Here is a 21,556-nt window from a genome sequence, read left to right as displayed (position 1 = left end):
ACAAGTTGTGATGATTGCAAAACACCTGGAGAATTAGAGCTATTGTTTTCTGGGTAAATTATGTAGCAATAAGACCACCTTTGTCAATAACTGATAAAAATAAATGCAGAGAGGCCTGGTGTTCGTTCTAATAATGAGAAATCCTTCTCGGTGCTCAGGAAAGGTCTTTGCCTCAGGCGTTTACTCAGATGCCTGAATCCACCAACCTCACCATGAATGTGTTAATTGACATGCTTGTATAAATTTTAGTCAAGCCATAATATTTTTGCATGGCAACTATTAAAAACATTTTTTCTCTTAATTTCACCAGGGAAGCTGAGACTCTGAATTTTTCCCCCTTGCAGGAGGGAATAATTTAGAATTTCTTCCATCCCTGTCAGAAGTTGAACAGACGAACAAAACAGATTCTTCAGAGACAATTTTACACAGAGTTACATCCATCCAATTCAATTATAAATTAAATTGACTAACGAACCATAGCTCATTATGGGAATCAATTACTCAGAACTGTCTTTGGACCAAAAATGTGGAAAATAAAAAATAATGGTCATACTTCAATATACCAGATTGTCAACGTTTGAAAGCTCTGTTTTTCTCTAGCTTGGCATAGTTCAACGCCAAAAAGAAATGATAATCATTTGTTTTACAGCTCCTAGAGATGTTCCCATTTTACGAAGACTAGTTAATTCTTGAGTTTTGATCTCTTTGGGACGAGTACCTCAGGCTTTTCTGAGATGACAGGCCAACAACCCTGGAGTCATGTAATCGCATGGGGATCTTTCAGATCAACTTATGCAAATGTGTTATTAAAAGGAATCTCGTTTTAGCCTCTAGTGCCACCCAAGCAATAAGAGTCAAAAATCTTGGGAGGTCATGTTAAAAGCATTTTATTAATAAAACGATTCCAGTAACAGGATGGAGATGGGGGCATCACCCTCTGGAGCATTTTCGGTCCAATTGTTTGGGAAAAGGAAATCCATGGAGAGTCCAATGGCTGCCTTATTTACCGAGCGGTAGGTCCTGATAAAGGAACGGTATTAGAACAATGAGACTCTCCAAAATCTTTCTCCTTTTGTAGTCCACGGCCCAGAAATTTTCCATCTGTTACAGTGAATTAAAAAACTGTTCTGCTTTGAATGTGTGTAGGTAAGGGTGGGATGCATGAGCACATACATGTATCAACATTGGGGATGTGTGATAACACAGTGCAGTAGTCTGTTGCCCACATAACGTATCACAGTAAGGTGGTCAAAGAACAGCGCTAAGACTTTTTTATGAACTGAACTCTTAAAGATACCTTTTTTTTTTTCTCATGTACTTCTTATTCACCCACACTTGAAGGGTAGCAAGAATAGATATTCCGAATTCAAGTGTTTACCTAAAGAACTAAGATCTCTAAAAAAAAAAAAAAAAGGAAAAAAACCCACTTCTTTGTGTATTTTTCTCATCCAAGAAAGCCAAAAGGAAATTGTTCACCCAGGAAAAGCAGTACCATACAGGAAACAAGTTAATCCTCATAAATGTATAATTCAGCATCATTTTGCTTAGAACCTCATATTTTTAAAACATCCACTTCTCAAAATGGATAGAATCTGAGTTTGTTTCACCAGAACATTATTTTTTAAAAAACATCAGACATAGGAGAGAAGTGGCTGGAAATTTCCAAATGTGTGTTTTAACTGATACAGTGAGGAGGGAGAGAACGCCTTCCTTATTTGTTTACTTTTTTACCATTAGAACAAGGGGGAAGAATAGTTGCATTTCCCATTATGTTCAACAGAAAGGGAAGAACGACAAATGGACACATAATTAGAAATATAAGCACTTAATGAAAGGTCCCTTGAAAAATCATTTCAGTAAATGGGGCCATAGTTCAGGAATTCATGTTCAGGGTTCATAACTCAGAGTGCAGAGATTACATAATGTGTTTTGGACTGAATCATTTAAAAGGGAGGTTGGTTGATTTTTGCATAAACACAACTCAACTCATTGTTTCAAAGGCTTTCTCGTTTGTGAACAGCTCAAACCTTGGGGTCAGGTTTGGATTCAAATCCTGACTCTCTCCCTTACTGTCTGGGAGACAATGAGCAAGTCCACCTCTCTACACCTCAGTTTCCTGAGCCCTAAAACTGGAATAATAATAATACTCATTTCCTAATGTTGCCAGAAGAATCAAATAAGGTAATGCACTCAGAGTACTTAACATGATGCCTGGCACACATACGTGTTAGCTATTATTCCTGTTATGGTTGTTCTTCTTAGTTTATAATTTCAGAATAGGCAACAGTACAATTACAAACCCAAAGGGAAGGATCTCTTTATACCCCATTCTCAGGCACTTTTTTAAAACTGGACTATGTCCTGTTTCTCAAATCGCCTGCCAATGTAGGCCTTGAGTAGTTTGTAAGGCTGCTTACAAACGCTGGAATGGTACCCAGGCTCTGCAGCTGGCATCCCGGGGACTGGGATGGAGCACGAGGTGCAGCTGTCTTTCTTCAGTCGCCTCATCCTGCTGGTGGCTCCACCACTTCCCAGTTCTTGGCCACATCCCCAAACCAATCCATGGTCAAGGGCCACCCCTCAAACAGAAGGCCATCACAGAAGATCACTGCTATCTAAATGAAAGCTGTCTATACACACTCAGGACTGGGAAATCAGATGGCATTCCTGATCATCTGTCAGAATTTTGAAGGAATGCTTCTTAAAGGCCCCAAGCATGATGGAACAGTGTATTGCATGAATGTCTTGTTCTTGAGACCAGGTGCAACTGAATATTAGTGTTATCAGAAGTAAATACCTTTCTCTTTACTCCTTCATGTAATGATAGGCCAAGAATCTAAGTCTGAGAAGCTGAAATCAGACTTGCACTATATCGCAGGAGTTCTTGGCAAAGCCTTCTGCTGTTTTAATTTTAGCCAATTAGAAGAGCCAATCTTCTTTTCGTTCAGAAATGTATTAAAAGATATCACATTCAAAGGCTGGACATGCCCACAATTAATTACTGGTGTCCAGCTAAAGGTCTATCATTAGCTATTGCCATGACAACCTTTAGAAGGCCTTGGCCCACCTGTTGCAAGATAGAAACAGCATTAGGCAGTTGGTTCCTGTGCTTGGCCTCCCTCTGGCCTATGGGGAATTCGTACTAATTAGAATTAGTTGTCCTTCTGTAGTCCAGCTCCTGACACAAATTGCATTCTGTAGCTTTTTGTTCCACTTGAGTTCACAGACAAAATAGCCCATGCCATGTTTGAAATGAAGCAAGGCAATATAAAAGGATTTTATGTAATTGGCTAATATACTTTAACATTTTAACTAATATCTTCAGTGTTGGTTTCTTGGAAGGGAGCTTGTTTACTTTCTTCTTCTACTCAGGAGTTGTTTATGATCATACAGCATGTAATTTTAATATGGCTTGTTCGGGTGTCATTAACCCATTGTCAGGCTCAACTGCATGTAGAACAAAACAAGTGACCTTTAAAAATGATAGTTTGAAATGGCCCCATGGTAATGGTGAAGAGAAGTACAAACAGCAAAGAAAACGAAAGGACCCTTTCTCACGTCTCACTAAAGAGAAACTTGATTGAAAACAAGAGCCCATAGAGGAAGAGCCATAATGAAACAGAAAAGCCAGGAAATGAAAGAAATTATTAGGATGTTAGCATGTGCAGCTTTGCCAGAAAGACTGGGCCACAGGCTCTGTGAGATCCAACAAGACGCAGCCACAGGACCCACTGAGGGAGACTTGAGAAGAGAAACACTGGTTAATGTCGCCGAGGAAAGACTAACTTTTAGCATATCAGGATTTTAGGAGTGAAGTGAGGAGATGTCACAAGTGTTGTATCTTATGCTGCATCTTCCTATGCAGGAGAAGAGGAGAGCATTGGCCATGGAACAGTGTCACCTAAGAAGTAAAGTCTACATGGTCTTTCTAATCACACTGTGGAATCATTTTAGTTATTTTTAGAAATAGTAAAACTCCAAAACACAAAGTAAAATTGATGGCCTAGGAATTCTGGTTAGATTTTTCATGGGGCTGAGGGAGCCTGGAAGACTCAGTTTGCCCACGCTTTTTTAGTCAAGAACCAGAAATAAGACTTGATTCTGTGCTTTACCTTTCCTGTCCAGGTACCTAAGTTTCCAAGAACTCATGAGACAAATGATCTCATGCTTGTTATTGACTTTCTCTCTATACAAGAGGTTTTCTAAGCAAAGTAGCTTAACCTTCCCACAAACAAGGAAGATAAAGTTTTATTTTTATTTTAAAAAGACCCAGTGAGAGCTAAGAGAGTGTTCCTTTCACAATAGATGTGTTTTTAGGAAGACGGTTGCAAAACCACCGTTTGCTTGTTCATGAAAGGAACTGTAAGTAGTTTTAAAATAAAATCTAGGGCTTCCCTGGTGACGCAGTGGTTGAGTCTGCCTGCCAGTGCAGGGGTCACGGGTTCGAGCCCTGGTCTGGGAAGATCCCACATGCCGTGGAGCGACTAGGCCCGTGAACCGCAATTGCTGAGCCTGCGCGTCTGGAGCCTGTGCTCGGCAACAAGAGAGGCCGCGATGGTGAGGGGCCCACGCACCGTGATGAAGAGTGGCCCCCACTTGCCACAACTAGAGAAAGCCCTCACACAGAAATGAAGACCCAACACAACCATAAATAAATAAATAGATAATAATAATAATTTTTAAAAAAAAGTACCATGTCAGCATTAAAAAATAACATTAAAAAATAAATAAATAAAATAAAATAAAATAAAATAAAATCTATACACATCCCAAATTCATTCTCCAAGCTACCATATCAGCCTCATATTGTTCAGAATGGGACCGAGGCCAAGAACAAACATCTCTCTTCCTTTCCCTGACTTTGAATCTGAATTCTGAAATGATAAGAGGTACTTTAAAATTCTTAAAATAGATGGATTTAGGAATGTCTGAGCCAAGGTAGCGCCTAGTTACTCATAGATAAGCCAGCACTGCCTTCGTGAGTGCATTAAATGGAAAATGTATAAAATGTGCAAAATGTGCAAGAAACATCACTAAAAAGTCCAAGGAAATTTTAAAGTCTCAATTTAACTGAGAAAATTACCTATCTTTTCAATCTTTTCTGTTCTAAAGTACTGCAAAACTACTTGAGAACAAGAAAGCCGTCCATTTGAAAACAAAAACCTTCCAAATGAAAGTGCCAAGGTGTTTATCAAAGAACAGGACTCTCCACATTTTCTGTGTTGGGAAATTTTGTTTATTTATTAGTTTGTAAAACTCTCCTTTTCCTTGAGCCACTAGGGAGAGAGCAAAAACAAATTTTTCACTACACATCCATAACAGATAACATCAGTAATAATGACATAAATGAAAGGGAACCACAAAACATGTGGTTTGTAACCCACATCACAGCCCCACTTGAGCAGGCCAGATTAGTTAATTGACTTGCCAGCACAAACAGGGTGAACAATACACAGAAGTGTCTCCACTGGCTTGCTAGAGTATAATATGGGCAACCCTGAAAGATATTTCAGTTGATCTGAATGCTTTTGTGGGTAGTTACTCATTAAGGACAGAGGTTCCATGGGGAAGATGCAGAATTCATCCCTCTCTAATAGGAATCAACTCACATTTATATCAAGATTTATCCTGGAGTCACCTTTTCCAGTAGGGCTTTTCTCCTCCTCCCTACCCCACTCCTAAATTTAGATGAGGTACGCCTTCTTTGTCCTCCTGTGACAAAATGTGCCTGTCTCTATCTTCACTCTTCACCTTTTTTTGGCATTCTCTCCAGTCTATAGACTTCCAAAGCAAAGTAGCTTCATTTTTCCATGAATACCAAGTAAGACACAGAAATCAGGTTTACTCAAAGGGACCCAATATAAGAGCTGAAAAAATGTCCCTACCAATGTTTTGTATTCTTCTGATTATACACCTGCTTCCTGTACCAGTCTATGAGCATTGGAAGGCAAAATGTGGGCCCCCTAATACCTACTATCATGCCTGGGGCATAGTAGATGCCTAATAACTGTTTGATGAATGAATGCATGACTTGAATGAATTTCATTTTATGTGACGACCATGGTAAAATAGCAGTAAAGTTTGACATTTATCTTTACTCCACCTGCTTCACAAGTTGGGTTGAACAAGGTCATTTTAACGAATTAGCATTTTAGTAAAGAATGGGGGTGCTTTGGAAAAATGCTGTCAGCAGCCAACTCTTTGCAGAAGTTCTGCCTAACCAGACATAAAGTGTTTAAATTAGCAAATAATATGTCCCCTTTGGTCCTGACACAGTTCATCACTCTTTCTCCTACCCAAGGTCTTTTGGCTTCTGAAGAAACTGTAAGAGGGAGATGAAGGACGATTTGTAAAGCCCAAGAGAGGAACAGTGCTAAAGCCAGAGAGCTCTGAGGTCTCAGTGGCGGCTGATGGAGACTTGCCGGGACAACTGACCAACAGTCTTTATTCCTCGGCTTAATTGTTCATGGCGATCTGAAAATTTTTGCCACTTCCTGAAGAGTAGATCTCAACTGTGATGAAACATTGGGGAAAATATAGGCCTAAAGCTAAAAGTCACATTTAAGGCAACTCTGGGCTGACAACTCCTGAGCCAATCACAATAACCTCTTAATTTTTGCTTATAACATTCTAGGGTTCTGAAATACTCTTAGAGTGAAAACGAAAGGAAAGATGAGGCTCCTTGTGATTGATAGGTACTTCCAAGGCCTGGTGTCTCTCCACATAGTTAATCTTGTTGATATGACCTTTCTTCACATTTCTTTATTTTAAGTCACCAAGGCATTTCTCTGAAAAAATCATCTGTTGCAAAAGGCCCCAAAGCAAGTATAAAGGAGAGAATAAAATCATTTGTCAAAATTGTATGAATTTGTAATTCATAATAGGCAAGAGGCAATTTAAGGAGATGGTTTGTCTACCACTGCCACTGTTGTCAAAATAAATGTGGGGAAGATAGTTATAGTAATTAACAAAAGAGTTAATTTTACTTTGTCATGAGATAAGGCTCAGTCTGATTTCTGATTAAGAGAAGATCCATAGCAAAGCTTTTTCTTCATTGCCGTCGATTATTATAAATTTAGACTAGGGATGCGTATCAGTTTCTCAACTATTGACTTTCATTGGAAAAACACTCCATCAACACCCAAATGCTTTAACCACAGCCCTCAGTTCTTTTCTCCTATCTCCAATCCATGATTCCTTCACCTACTCAGCAAAGAAAGTTGACATTATATTCTACTTAAGCCAAACAAAAATGTTAGGCCCCAGAATATATTTTTCAGATGAAGGTGGTAGCTTTCTTGCTGGAAAGTAATGTTCTTTAAAGAGCCCCTGAGTCTGTTTGAATATGGTCATCCAAGAATCACATGATCCAGCAGCAAGTGAAATTCCTCTAGCACACAAACCACAGAAGTGATCATATCCTCCAAGTCAGAGTTTAATAATAATCATGCAGTCGGCTGAGGAATTGGTGTTTTGTAAGACTAATAAGCTTCAAGCTCCAGGGGCATGCGTGAACACACATCTGTCTGTTGGGGAACTCTTGGCATCCATTTAGCCTGCAGTGAGGGTCCAAAAACATTATAAATGGGGCAGAAGAAAATATACGTACTGCATTTCTTTAGTAATTGAAGCAATTAGATAACCTCATTCTTAGATGCTTATAGCATTCCTCATTAAGTTTGACTACGTTTATGAACATTTTGTGCCTGACTACATTTATGAACATTTTGTGCCAACTTTACCTTTAAAAAAAAAAAAAAGAAGATAAATGAAAGACTTTAGTTATCAAAGCTTGGTTGGGAGGTGAGAAATGTGCCACAGATGTGGAGGCCCAAGGTTCTCTTCTGGTACCATATCAAAATAGCCTGTGATTGAATCTGCACTTGGGAAGAGGCTAGGTGACCTTGAGAAAGTTATACCACTTCTCTTGGCTCAGTTTCCTTGTCAAGAATTGTGGGTGGGTAAGATGACCACTAGGTCAATTTCCAGCTCTGACATTTAGTGAGCCAGGCCAAGATTGGCAATGGCTAGCTTTAGAAAGATAAAGAACTGATTGTTTCTCCCCAAACAAAACACTAAGCTCTCTAGACAAGAGCATACACGGCCTTTGTTTTTGTTGTTTAGGTAGAAGGAAAAGAAAATTAAAAGAAAATAATGCCACTGTATCAGTTAGCTATTGCTGTATAACGAATCACATCAAAACTCAGTGGCTTCAAACAAAAATATTTATTGTTTTTCATGAGTTTATGGATCAGCTGAAAGTTGGCTGGTCTGGGTCAGACTCAGCTCACCTTAGCAGGGCATATTCATCTGTTTGTATTCAGCTGGGGAGTCGTCTGAGGGCTGTTGCTGTAGGATAGTCTTCCTCACATGGGAGGAAGACATCCCTTCCTCACAGGGAGACGAAGGGGTGGTTGAGCCATGAATCTCTCAGCATCCAGCAGGCCAGTCTTGTTCTTCCTTGAGATATAGTCTCAGAACTGGCCTACTATCACTTCTGCCATGTTCTATTAGCCAGAACACGTTCTAGGAGTCAGGAAACAATATCTGCCTCTTGATGGGAAAAACTACAAGGTCGTTTGGCAAAGGCTGTGGATGCAGGGAAGGGTGAAGAATCATGGTCACTTTTGCAATCAATCTACCACTGTCACAAATAATGTTTTGATGGCTGTGAGAATACAGTGGTAATCAAGATCAAATCATCACCTTCAAGGAAATCACAGTTTAGAGTAGGGGAAAGAACCTGACACAGCTAATTAGAATGCAGTGCAATAAATATTATAACCGTGGAGATAGTATGGGATCTAGATGTGGGGCAACTCCTTCTCAAGAGACTCAGGGAAAGTTTCTCAGAGGTGGTAACCTTTGAGACAGGTCCTGTTTGGGTCTGGATCCCAGTGCCTGACTTGGTTCCTGGCTCACAGTAAGCACTCAGTAAATATCTGATGAATAAATAAATGAAGAATGAGGAGTTGGCACAAAGAGAATATGAAGAAAATCATTCCAAGGAGAAGAACCAGCATGAGGGAGGAAAAAAGGACTTAGCATTTCATCTCTAAGAATATTTATTTTTTCAACATGTGTTTGCTAAATGTCCACTAGGGATGAGGAACATGGACCCCAGGGAGTGGGAAGGAGACCAAATCCTTACTTATACTCTCCTCCATGTAGGGGAGCATGCCTGCCTCCTGCAACTCCTGTGCCCCCCTCACACAGACATCATCACCACCACCCTCCACGTGATGAAATCAACGCTGGTGAACCCAGTGAGGATGTGAGCCGATGGCATCTGGTAGGCTGCTCGAAACTCAAGATGCACTCATTCCACAGTGGCCGGATCCCTGGTTCATATCTCATCAAAAGCCCTCATTTTTATTCCTTAAAAAAAAAGTGCTCAAAAAGGAAGCAATCCATAAGTAATGTTACTAGTTGGAATCTCAGACTATCTTAGAATACTTTCTAGGTTTTATGGAAAGCATATTTTGGTCCTGGGGCATGTACATGCCTGGCATAGTTTTGCACATCTTGTAAATATTGGGTTGGCCAAAAAGTTCGTTTGGGTTTTTACAGAAAACCCGGTAAATATACTGGCCAACCCAATATGTCAGTGCTCCTCTAAATGGCGTGGGCTGGGTCAAGCTCCATCCTTTTCAATCTACTCCCTATTTCTTAAGGATAGTTGTCAAAGGTACAATACCATACGAGGTTTGCCGGGTGTTTTGGCTGGTTCAGGAACCTTTGTCGGTGGCTGCCCAAACCCTACGACCTGGGTTTCCTCCCTATGTATAACACTCATGTGAAGTGGAAAGCTTAAGAATCCTTATCAAACATATCCAGAGTAACCCATCAAAGCATAAATAGAATACATAGATTAAAAGTATTGGGCTTCCCTGGTGGCGCAGTGGTTGAGAGTCTGCCTGCCAATGCAGGGGACACGGGTTCGAGCCCTGGTCTGGGAAGATCCCACATGCTGCGGAGTGGCTGGGCCCATGAGCCACAATTACTGAGCTTGCGCGTCTGGAGCCTGTGCTTCGCAACAAGAGAGGCCGCGATGGTGAGAGGCCCGCGCACCGCGATGAAGAGTGGCCCCCGCTTGCCGCAACTAGAGAAAGCCCTCGCACAGAAACGAAGACCCAACACAACCATAAATAAATAAATAAATAAATAAAAATTAAAAAAAAAAAAAAAAAAAAGTATTAAATGTCCCTAAGTTTGTCTGCTTGAATTCTATTAGGTTTATCTTGACTTCTTTTAAGGGCTACAGATATAAGTTCATTTCCATGGGCTGAAATATAGCTCTCAAGTCTTTCTACTTGACTTTGTAATACTAAATAAACATGTGTGATATTCAAATACTTGACAACCAGTAGGATATAGGTACTGACCAATCAGAATGGATATATGGAGATCCCATGTGTGCCAGGCATTAACCTTATTTGTTGGGCGGCAGGGAGTTCTGGAAGAGGCATTGGTGGGTGGGGGCAGAGGTAGTAGGGGTACTTTTGGAACTCCTGGCTGCTGTCCTTGACCAATGATCACAGTTGGCCCTGAGCTGCACGGTACATACCTGCTTCACTCTGATGAACACCTGTCTCTCTGGTTATGATCAATCATGATCAAGCTCATTATAACACACTTTAAGATTGCTAAATCAACTATACTGCAATTAAAAAATATTACTGATTTCTAAAATCTAGGGATAAGGCCATGTACAAATTGACAAATTTTCTTTGCCTTTATTTCAAGTAACAGCAAGAACCAGTCTTTGTTATTGTAGGGAAGAAATTATACTTTTAAGAAGACCAGGATGAGTAACAAATAGTATGTGAAGTCAGCTTGCTAAATGTGTCCTTAAAGTAAAACAGCTGCCAAAGTCATGTAAAACCAGACCTTGCTTTGGGTTAGGAATATCAACATCTCCTTTCTCCTCCTCCATCTCTTCCTCACAGACTTGGATTCTCTCAACCCACATGTCCTTAGCTTGTGTGACTGGAGATCTGGAAGTCTGATCTCTAGCAATGCAGGCCTGTTGTAAAGAACTTGTGGAAAAACAATCCAAAGATCCAGTGTTCGGTGCAGGCACTGAGCTTCATTTCCATGTTGTTGTTTTTCTGGTCTTTAAAGGCAAATTCTTTACTGATGCAGTAAGACTGGAACTTGATCAACTGAACAAATGTTGCTTTAAACACCATAATGATAATAATTTAATCAAATGTGATTTGCTTTTAATAACTTTATTGGCCCTTTCATTTTGAAAAGTGGCCACGTGAATGGTTTGCTTATGCATTTTTAACGAGAGGAAATAAATGCTTCTGCTTGTAGGAGCAGAAGACTAATGATGCTTATTCCCATACTCTTTGTTTCAAGGCACTAAGTCAGCCGACCCTGCTATTACAAGTGATCAGTCTGAAACTCCAATCTTGATTGAGCCAGTGGCAGCATTGGACCTGGTCCTTTCTCTGAACCTTGAGGGCATCCACCAGCCAGATCAATACTAACTAACATTTGCACTGTGCCCAATTGTTTACAAAGCACTTTCACTTATATGCGTTCCTTTAAACCATATGACTCCCATTTCACAGAAGAGACACTTGAAGTAAAATGGACTTGACCAATGTCACACCGTGAGTAGTGGTGGCACTGGGACTTGAACACTTCAAGCTCCCACCTCTGCACTATGGTGGGTGGTGTGTTAATATAATGAGCTTAGCAGGTCCATGGTGTAATTGCGAAAAGAACTGAATTCTGTCTATTTCTAAGCCATACCCTCTCATACCACAGACCATCTGAAAAAGAAAACACAAATAAATAAACAAGTCATCATTAAACCCACAAACTGCTGGGTGAACAGATTTTGCCAGGATACTGAGTTGGAATGGTTCACATTAGAAAAGTTCATCCACTCATACCTAAGGGTTTCTCTGATTTAAGGGGTTTATAACAAGGGCAATATTGTTTCTGAACAATCTGAGAATACAGGACTAGGCCATCATTAAAGTATTTGTGAGTTGTTAAAGAACTTTCGTTCTGCTAGAATTCAAAGCTCATGGAATGAATTGCCCATATTTTATACTTACCCTTATTTGTAAAACTTGCTTTACCAAAAATAAACTTTTAAAATTAAGTTGAAGTTGTGAATTTCAGATAGTCAAACCACAAACCAAATTGAGAGGACCGATTGGTGAAATTTGGTAATAATGCCAGAACACAGTTTTCATTCCTTAAAATTGATTATTAAACAAAGAACAAGGGCAGAGAAGAGGCTGGGGTAGAGGTAGGAAATAGAAGGAAACATAAGTTGCAGTGGATCCCCCCCACCAGAGTCTCCTAAAAACTGCTTTGAGAAAGAAAAAGGTGACTAGTAAGTTTATTTATGCTTTTTAAAATGCACTGCCAATCCCAATTTATCAGTTACTGTCTTGTGACAATTTATTCATTGTTCACTGTTAGAAGCCAGAAGTTACATAGAAATGCATGATTGGTGATAGCTTCTCTATTTCAATATGGTATAATAGAGATAACACAGTGCCCAAAAACTCTGCAGCTGACTTTTTGTCTGCTTTGTCTCTTTTCATTACTCTATCAGAATCTTCATTTAATATAATCCAAAAAAGCAAGGTAATTGCTTCACTTATCAGTTATCATCGCTCTCGCATACTTATCGTGTCAAAATTATTTATGTGGATAGGCCAGGTTGATCTTGCTGCATTCAGAAGCTTAAAATTTGAATAACTGTTCTGTCAGTTAGGTTATCAAAATTGCAATATAAGCAATGAGCTTCTGTTCTGGACGTTGGAGTGGGGAAAAGGAATAACCTCTTAGGTGTGCAGGTGGGAAGGGGAGTCCTGGACTAGTGTGGCCCTCAGAACCAGCTTTTTTGGCAAAAAAAGAGAGGAAATGGCCACAGAATGAAGGCCGTAACTGGAAGATTCATAGTGTAGCTCTATGACCAAGTAAAAGAGAAATGAAGCCAATTGAACAAGTCTTCTGGTGTTTTTCCTCAACAATCGTTCCCTGAATAACTAATACAATTATTCTATAGGACATGACAGACATTTCAACTTGGGTCTCGTATATCCACCTCTCCCTTTCTACTTGACCTCCCACAAATGAGTGTTGCATTTTCCTACTTGTTACTCATTTTTTAATTGTCAAGTTTTTGTTGCTTTAAAGATATATTAGGCTAATGCAGAAGGTGGCAGGTTTTTAGTCTAGAAGTGAACATTTTTTTCTACAAAAATACATGTCGTTAGACAAGCCTTGTTTGGAGGCATCTAGGACTCTTTTTCTTTTACAAACGTTGCTAGTAAAAAGAAGCTACTTTAGAGTGTTCATTCTCAGCTCAGTATCAGGGACTGTGCTTATATTAGCAGAGAATGTTTAAGTCCATGTAAATTTTGATTCTTGTCAAATCTTGTGCGTTCTTGAGAGTCTCAGAACCAATGGGGACTCTGTATCCTAATTCTTCCCGAGCCACTAACCCTTTCTCAAAATGTCTGTGGGGTCTGAGTCATTCTCGTACAGTGGGACCTACTCATATTCAGCCAGTCATTCTCATATCCAGTCAGGGAATGAATAGAACTGATGGATGATATTCTTGTGACTGTCTTAAGATCATCTTGGGCTATGTAATGGGTACTTTTTAATATTTTTCAAATTCTCTCAATGTGACAGATAATTCTTTTTAAATTTATTTACCCAGATCCTGCCACACTATTAGCTAGGATCTAACATCAATCAGAAAGTTTTATCTAGGCTAATTGCAGTTTATTCTTAATGTAGAGCTGATCCTTCATTGCAGCTTTAATTCTTCACTTATGGTGGTTAGACTTGGAGCTGGAAACATGTGAAAGAGAGCGCTAGGACATATTTGTGGTTTCCTCTTATTGCTGTTTTGGTAAATTTTTTGAAAATTGGGTGACAAATGCATGCTTAAAATCCAGTGTTTATATTAATTCTCTAGTAGCTGCCATTATCCGAGAAGTTAGAACTAAAGACTAGGTGGATATCATGACTTTTAAAGACCCTCGCCAACCCTGGAATTCAATTCTTATTTAAAAATCTAACACGACGAGAATGTATTTGAAGAAGGGTCCACACCTAGAAAAATAACCAATGTCCCAGTGCCTGGGAGAGTCTGGTATCTAGTGTGCACTCAAATATGTGTTGGGTAAATGAATAAGTGAATGAGTGAATAGCTTGTCCCCCTAAATTTCAACCTTCAAAATGCCACTTAACACACAGCAAACGTTGAGCACCTCTACCACCTAACAGAGCTGTCTAAGGCCTGGCTCATACACCAACCATTTATAGACATTTCCTGATCACTTGGCACATTCTCTTCTGACTGCTATAGCACTGACACATACCACCTTGCATCGCCATGATGAATACACATCTCTTACATCCTGTCATGTTGAAGTCAGGAACCTGGAGTCAGGGACTGTGTCTATATACTTTATTCCTCCCATAAAGACTGATGAAGCACCTTTATACACAACAAATATAAGTAAATACTTTATAAAAGAACAAACTGGCCTCAGCTTCTTCAATTGGTTAATTACAGATAATCATACTGAGGTCATGCCCCACGATATAGCTATTATTTCATGACGCAGTGCCTGGAAGGCAGTAGGCACTCAACAGATGTTGGTTGTATTTGAATGTACAGAACAAAGGAACACAGAAGACAGCAAACTAACTCAAAATGCAAGGCAAGAAAGGCTTCACAGCGTTCAGATTGGAAGGATAAGTAGAGAATTTCTAAGGGAAAGAAGGGAAATAGGTAGATCCCAGCAGAGGAAGCATTATAGACAAAGACCAGAGGTAAGAAAGATCTCATCAAATTATAGAGTCAGTGGATAATGCTGCCTGGGGACTCTGAGGGACCCCTGATCTTTTTCTTCCACTCAATTATTACCTAAATGGCTCTCCTCAGTTAAAAAATGGGGGGATGCTCTTTGCATTCTTAATTAAGACACTCTATATCAGTACTTGTTTCATTTTATTGGGTTTGATTTTAGAACAGTGATGACTTGGTTTATTGGAATCATTTTTAATTTAATTTTAAATTCTAGAGTAAGGCAGCCACCATCAGTTTTCAGTCATATATGCAAAATGTTAACATATATCCTACATACATATCAAGGAAGGATTTGGCATCTGAATTATGACTCTGTTAATATTTTCAATTTAACATCCTATGTCTGTATAATTAAGAACATCTAAAAGACCAACATATACCTGGGCAAAAATGGAGAAATGTGGCCAAAATCCAGATGTCTTGAATTATCTAGATGTTTGACATGATATGGATTCAAACCCTAACAAAATGATGGTAATAAATATAATAAACAAAAATCCAGTATTTTACATTAAGAAACATTTAGCTAGTTTTAGATACTTAATTTTATGTTGATATAAAAATGAATACACTTCTTTTCTATTCATTACTGCCATTACTGTATAAGACTGTCTAAAATTTATTTGGGTCAAGGTAATCAGTACGCACTGCTTTTTTACTCTATAAATGGTCATTAATTCTCAAACAACTTTTTATGGCTTTTTAAATATAGGTACTCCATTGGCTTTTTCCCAGTGTTCTGGGGTTCTGCCAATCCTCCACAGATCTTCACATGTTATCATTCTTGGCTCTTGATTACATCAATTATTTTCTTGGCAAATCCAAGGTAGAGTTGGTCAAGCTCAACTAACATAAAAATATGCAACACCCCAAAGTAAATTGTAGGCCAGTTCAAATTCTGCTTTAACCTTCATTTTTATCTTAGCCTTCTTATGTTAGGCACATCTCTATAGTTACTTTGCTTCATGATCACAGTCTTCTATACACACACGAAACTGCCAAGAGGCTCAGGGAACAATTTAGAATCATCCAAAGCCCTTAACACTATTAAATCCTACTTGATCCATGAAGAATAATTAGCAAGGTCTAGGGAACTTGTATGGGAATTTACCTATTTACAGTTAGGTCTGTCTGGTTTTGAACAGCCAGCTGAGTTTTAGCCAGGTTCAGATAAGCATTTAGAGCAATTCTGAGACAGCTATATAGCTTCTTGGGTCAAGATGATGGACAGGCCCTACATTGCCTCCTCTCCGTTCCAAATTCCCATTGAAATGACAATATACACATAAAAATAAATAACCCCTTGGCAGCACTTGAAACAAACCAGAAAAGGGAGGAGAAAGGGGGATGACATTAGCAGACCAGAAAGTTTGATGAAGTCTTGGAAGATAGAAAACAGATTGCATTGTATTGTTAGATAAACTCTAGCAGATTAAATCACAACCCAAAATGTACACAAAAAAAGAGGTAGTAGAGGTAGGGATCATTTTCCTTAAAATATCTCTGGAGAGGCTCCAAGCAGGTACTGGTAGAAGAAATTTCTAAGGGGCAGCAATAAGGATTTGTAAGGGGAAGACCATCTTCAGAGCAGCTGGACTGGATCTTGTATATGGAATGGTTAGCCTCTTTGGCAGTTGTGGTGCCCCAAGCCTCTTAATGTACTTGAAAGAAAAGCCACTTGTCTATAGGATTCACCCTTTGACACAGAGCCTGAAGGCAGCCTTTGCATCAGGAAAGTGACCTTTTGGGTAAAACAGTGCCTTTGACCTAAAAGGATATTCATGCCAGTTATCTAAACGAAGAAATATAGTCCTTTATGCCCAAATATTAGTGATCAACCAAGGATTACCATACATTTAAGGGAAACTAAGTAGAAGAAAAAGAAAGACAAAGTTGAATTTTTAAAAATTGACTACTAAAGAGACTAATAATAGAAGAAATAAAAGAGAACATTAACAATTTCTAGTTAGTATCCTCCAATGTTAAGAATATACTATATTTGTAATATTAGAAAAAGCTGATGCAAGTTCTTGGAAATAAAAATATAAAATCATCTAAAAGTAAATTAAACTGTGGATTGAACAATGGCAGACAGAAGTAAAGATTTAAATTTAATTTTAAATGTAGAATTAGTAAAATTTTCCAAAATGGAAAGAAAAAGAGGGGAAAAAAATATGAGAAGTCATTTCAAGAAATATAAATCTTCTCTATTCAAACTGTGGTCCATGCACCAACAGGATCATCATCATCTGTCTCATTAGAAATGCAGAATCAAGGACTTAATCCAGTATGTATGATTGAAGTAAAGCAGGCCTAGAACAATCCTTGTGTAACTATTATAAGCTTCTTACATAACTCTGCTTATAATCTCTTACAGGTCATTAAGAAAAAAAAAAAGACTTCATCCAGACCTACTGAATCAGAATCTTCACTTAAATAAGATCCCCAGGTGATTTGTATGCATTAAAATTTGAAAAGTTCTGATATAGAGCATAAACTTGGAAGATCCAATACTGATGTAAAAGATGATTTAGAAGGAGACAATATAAACAAAAAAGGAGTTGAAATAATCAAAGAAATAGCAAAAGAAAATAGATAAAGAAACTTTCCTGGAACTGGAAAAAATATCAGCCCCACAATTGGCATACCCTACCACAAGCCAAGTGAAAAAAATGCACTATATATATCTTTGTAAAATTTCAGAACACTAAGCATGAAGAGAAAAGTCTTAAAAACTTTCAAAGAGAGGGAAAAAAGTGATTACTCAAAAAGAAATAACCACCTAATTGGCATCAATGTCTTTTCAACAATATAAGGTATTAAAAGACTATAAAGAAATTTTAAATCTAGAATTCTATACCAATTACAATTATAAATAAACTTTAAGTGAGGAATAAAGACATTTTTAGACATGAAAAAAATTCAGAAAATTTACCTCTCATCTACCTCTTCTAAAGAAAATATTATGAGGATGTACCCCAGTAATATGAAAAAATAATCTAAGAAAGAAGAAGAAAAAGAATCTAAGAACAGTTTAAGCTAATCCAGAGCACCTACTATGTGTGTACTTCTGTGCAACATTGGGTCTGCAACACTGAGCCAGACAGGCCTGGCCCCTATCATGCTGGAGCTCACTGTCTATCAGTAAAGATAGACATTAAACAAATAATTACACAAATAAATTGCTCAATACCCTTGTGTTACATGCTGTGAAGGATAAGTGTAAAATGAGAAAATATAACAGGGGAATTTAAGTCTGGGAGATGAGGTGGCTTTGGATGAAGTTGTATAACAAGCAAAGTTTAAAAAATTTGATTTCTTGGTATTAACATATAAAGGCTATTGGACACATAGGAAATAACCAGTGAGAGACAATTGTTTAACTAAAGGCAACTAAACTACTTCCCACTTAAGCACAGTTCTGTCCCTTATTCTATATAATTCAAGTCAGAAATAAAAGCATTTACAGGTGTCCATGGTTTTAAATTTAATGAACTGTAGAAATTTCTCCCCAAGATGAATCAAATCACATAAAATTTTTAAAAAAGAAAAAAAAAAAGGTATATTGAAAGCTGACAATTTGGCAATCTGCTGTGAAGCTAGGTAAAGATCAACCCACTTTCACATTTGAAAAAAGTCTAGTATTTCCAGAACTGTCAAGAACTTCAGGTTGTAAAGGAAGTAATTTGATGTACTGCACTTAAAAACTATTTACTTACCCATTTCCATCAGCATTCACTCACATAAACTAAGTGTGAGGATCAGAAAGCATATTTTTATTCATCCTGTATCCAACTGGGACATGGGATAGAGTGTGAGAGAGTAGAGGGTCTTCTGATATGACCAGAGGGCTGGCCAGACAGGGAGGCCTGCCCTGAGTGAAAGAGGAGTTTTGGAGGGCACAAAAGGAGAATACATTAAATAATTAGGAGACCATTTTATAATTTAATAAAAATGTCATTCTTGGCCCTTAAAACAAGTTGGGGCTTTCTCATGTGCCATGTCGGAATTGACATGGTAAGGTCAATTGTAACTGCAGACACCGCAGAATGGGCCACCTCGACTACAATGAACCTGCACCTTTCTGCACATTCACCTGACTCTGAGATTCCCACTGCCATATTATCGACAACCCCACACACACCAGCGATCATACCCATTTTTAGTGCTTCTGGTTTTGCAACCTGTTAAACTCAACCATTTGATCAGACTAGGAGAGCAAATTGGGACACTTTGTTACTGGTTGTTCCTTTAGAAAGTATCAATCCATGTGCATTTCAAGCCCAAACCTCTATATGCACAGATGCACTGGATAGAATACACGAGAAGAGTTCATTTTTGTGCAAACCAAGCAAAGACAACCAAACAAGAAGTTTTCTTTCCCACAAATAAGAAGTTATATTTCAACTATGTACTATTGTCCTTAAAATGACAAATGTAGTAATAGGTGAATAAAAGCCTTTTAACAGAAAAATCAATAGACACTAGGTTGCTGATTGCCTCCATGTGCTTCCCAGTTTTGGAAATTATGCCAAACCCCTAGAAAACTGAAGATAGGACAATAATTTCAAAGAAGGTTAAACTTTAGATTGACCTCCTTTGGGAAACCCAAAAAGAAAGTACTAATTTCTCAAAATGTCTTTGTTTTTTTCCTTTTGGGGGGGTACAGAGTATTTTGTTTTTGTTAAATAATTTCCAGGATTGTGATCATACTAACGATCCCTGCTTTGGGGAATATCTGATATTTTATAATAGTCTGTTGCAGAATCATCTTAGAAACATGTACACAGCATCTATTATGTGCCAGGACACTAAGTGCTTTATATATTTTAACTCATGTAATACTCACACAGCCCTAGAAGTTTGGTATTCAGAGAGGTTGTGGAACTTATCCAAAGTCGCACAGCTAAATGGGTGGTGGAGATGAACTCAAAAGGTCTGCTTTCAAGAGCTCTAGTGTATACAGCATATCTTGTAAATACATGTCATATTTTCACTTTGATTTTCATTATTGTTTCATCAACGTTTGTCTTGAGACTTGGTGAACCTCAAGTGTCAGTGATTCCTCTGTGCCTTGAACATTCTCTCCCTTCCGCTCTGCTCTCTCCACCTGCCTTTCCGGTCTGCCTGTCAAATAGTTAATGATCTGCACGCAAACACTTACATGAACTAGTGGAGCTCAGCCTTTAAAAGAATCCTAGGGGAATCCTTTAAAGACTCTTTTACAGTATGAATAATCACCCCCTAATTTATTCATCTGTAAATTTTTGTTTTCATATAATAGATTTTTCTTCAGGCAGGGATAACCCGAATCAGGTTTTTTTAGCTCTTCTCAATGCATCAGATTTGCTTTGCTTTGCCATTTTGTGATCCAAGAAACCAATTATTTTAACGTTCACAACAACCATTCTCCTTTTAGAGTTTATAAAAGTGAAAGATTTGTAGCACAAAAGCTCTTTGTTAGGGAATATTTCTCGTGAAATGGAAATTTTAGTTCCTCTTACTTACTTGGAACACTTATTTATTCAGACACAGGATGAAGAAAATAAAATTTGTGTCCAGAATATTATTTCTATTCATTTTAATTTTGTCAGGCCAGATCCAGTTTCCATAGCAGATTAAATAATTTTGTATCAACTCACTTCTCACTTTAATGTCAAGAAATTTGCTGTTCTATATGCTTACACTTTCAAGTAAATATAAGCTGACCCTGATTGCTCTAATTACCTCTTTGGTCTACTTCTTTGACTGATCTACCTCTGGAAGGTTTAGTTTTCTGAGATCAGCAGCAAAAACCAAACTAAAGCCTATCGTTAAGTACTTTGAGCAGAAATTGAAGCAACCCAATAGTGGCAAACATTTCAAAGTTGTCACCAAGTCAATCAATGATATGAATGTACAACTTCATACTGGAAACATATAATGGTTTTTGTCTCAGTTGCTGAACCCTACATTTGGATTTGGAGTACTCCAAGTTCGAGGTTCAAACTGAGCCCCTCTTTTTTTTTTTTTAACATGTTTATTGGAGTATAATTGCTTTACAATGGTGTGTTAGTTTCTGCTTTATAACAAAGTGAATCAGCTATACATATACATATATCCCCATATCTCCTCCCTCTTGCATCTCCCTCCCACCCTCCCTATCCCACCCCTCTAAGTGGTCACAAAGCACTGAGCTGATCTCCCTGTGTTATGCGGCTGCTTCCCACTAGCTATCTATTTTAAGGCCAGACACCATAAAACTCTTAGAGGAAAACATAGGCAGAACGTTCTCTGACATAAATCACAGCAAGATCCTTTTTGACCCACCTCCTAGAGAAATGGAAATAAAAACAAAAATAAACAAATGGGACCTAATGAAACTTAAAAGCTTTTGCACAGCAAAGGAAACCGTAAACAAGATGAAAAGACAACCCTCAGATTGCGAGAAAATATTTGCAAATGAAGCAACTGACAAAGGATTAATCTCCAAAATTTACAAGCAGCTCATGCAGCTCAATCTCCAAAAAAACAAACAACCCAATCCAAAAATGGGCAGAAGACCTAAATAGACATTTCTCTAAAGAAGGTATACAGATTGCCAACAAACACATGAAAGAATGCTCAACATCACTAATCATTAGAGAAATGCAAATCAAAACTACAATGAGCTATCACCTCACACCAGTCAGAATGGCCATCATCAAAAAATCT

The sequence above is a fragment of the Balaenoptera musculus genome, chromosome 1, assembly GCF_009873245.2.
Source record: "Balaenoptera musculus isolate JJ_BM4_2016_0621 chromosome 1, mBalMus1.pri.v3, whole genome shotgun sequence".
Taxonomy (NCBI): domain Eukaryota; kingdom Metazoa; phylum Chordata; class Mammalia; order Artiodactyla; family Balaenopteridae; genus Balaenoptera; species Balaenoptera musculus.
This window is presented reverse-complemented; position numbering follows the sequence as displayed.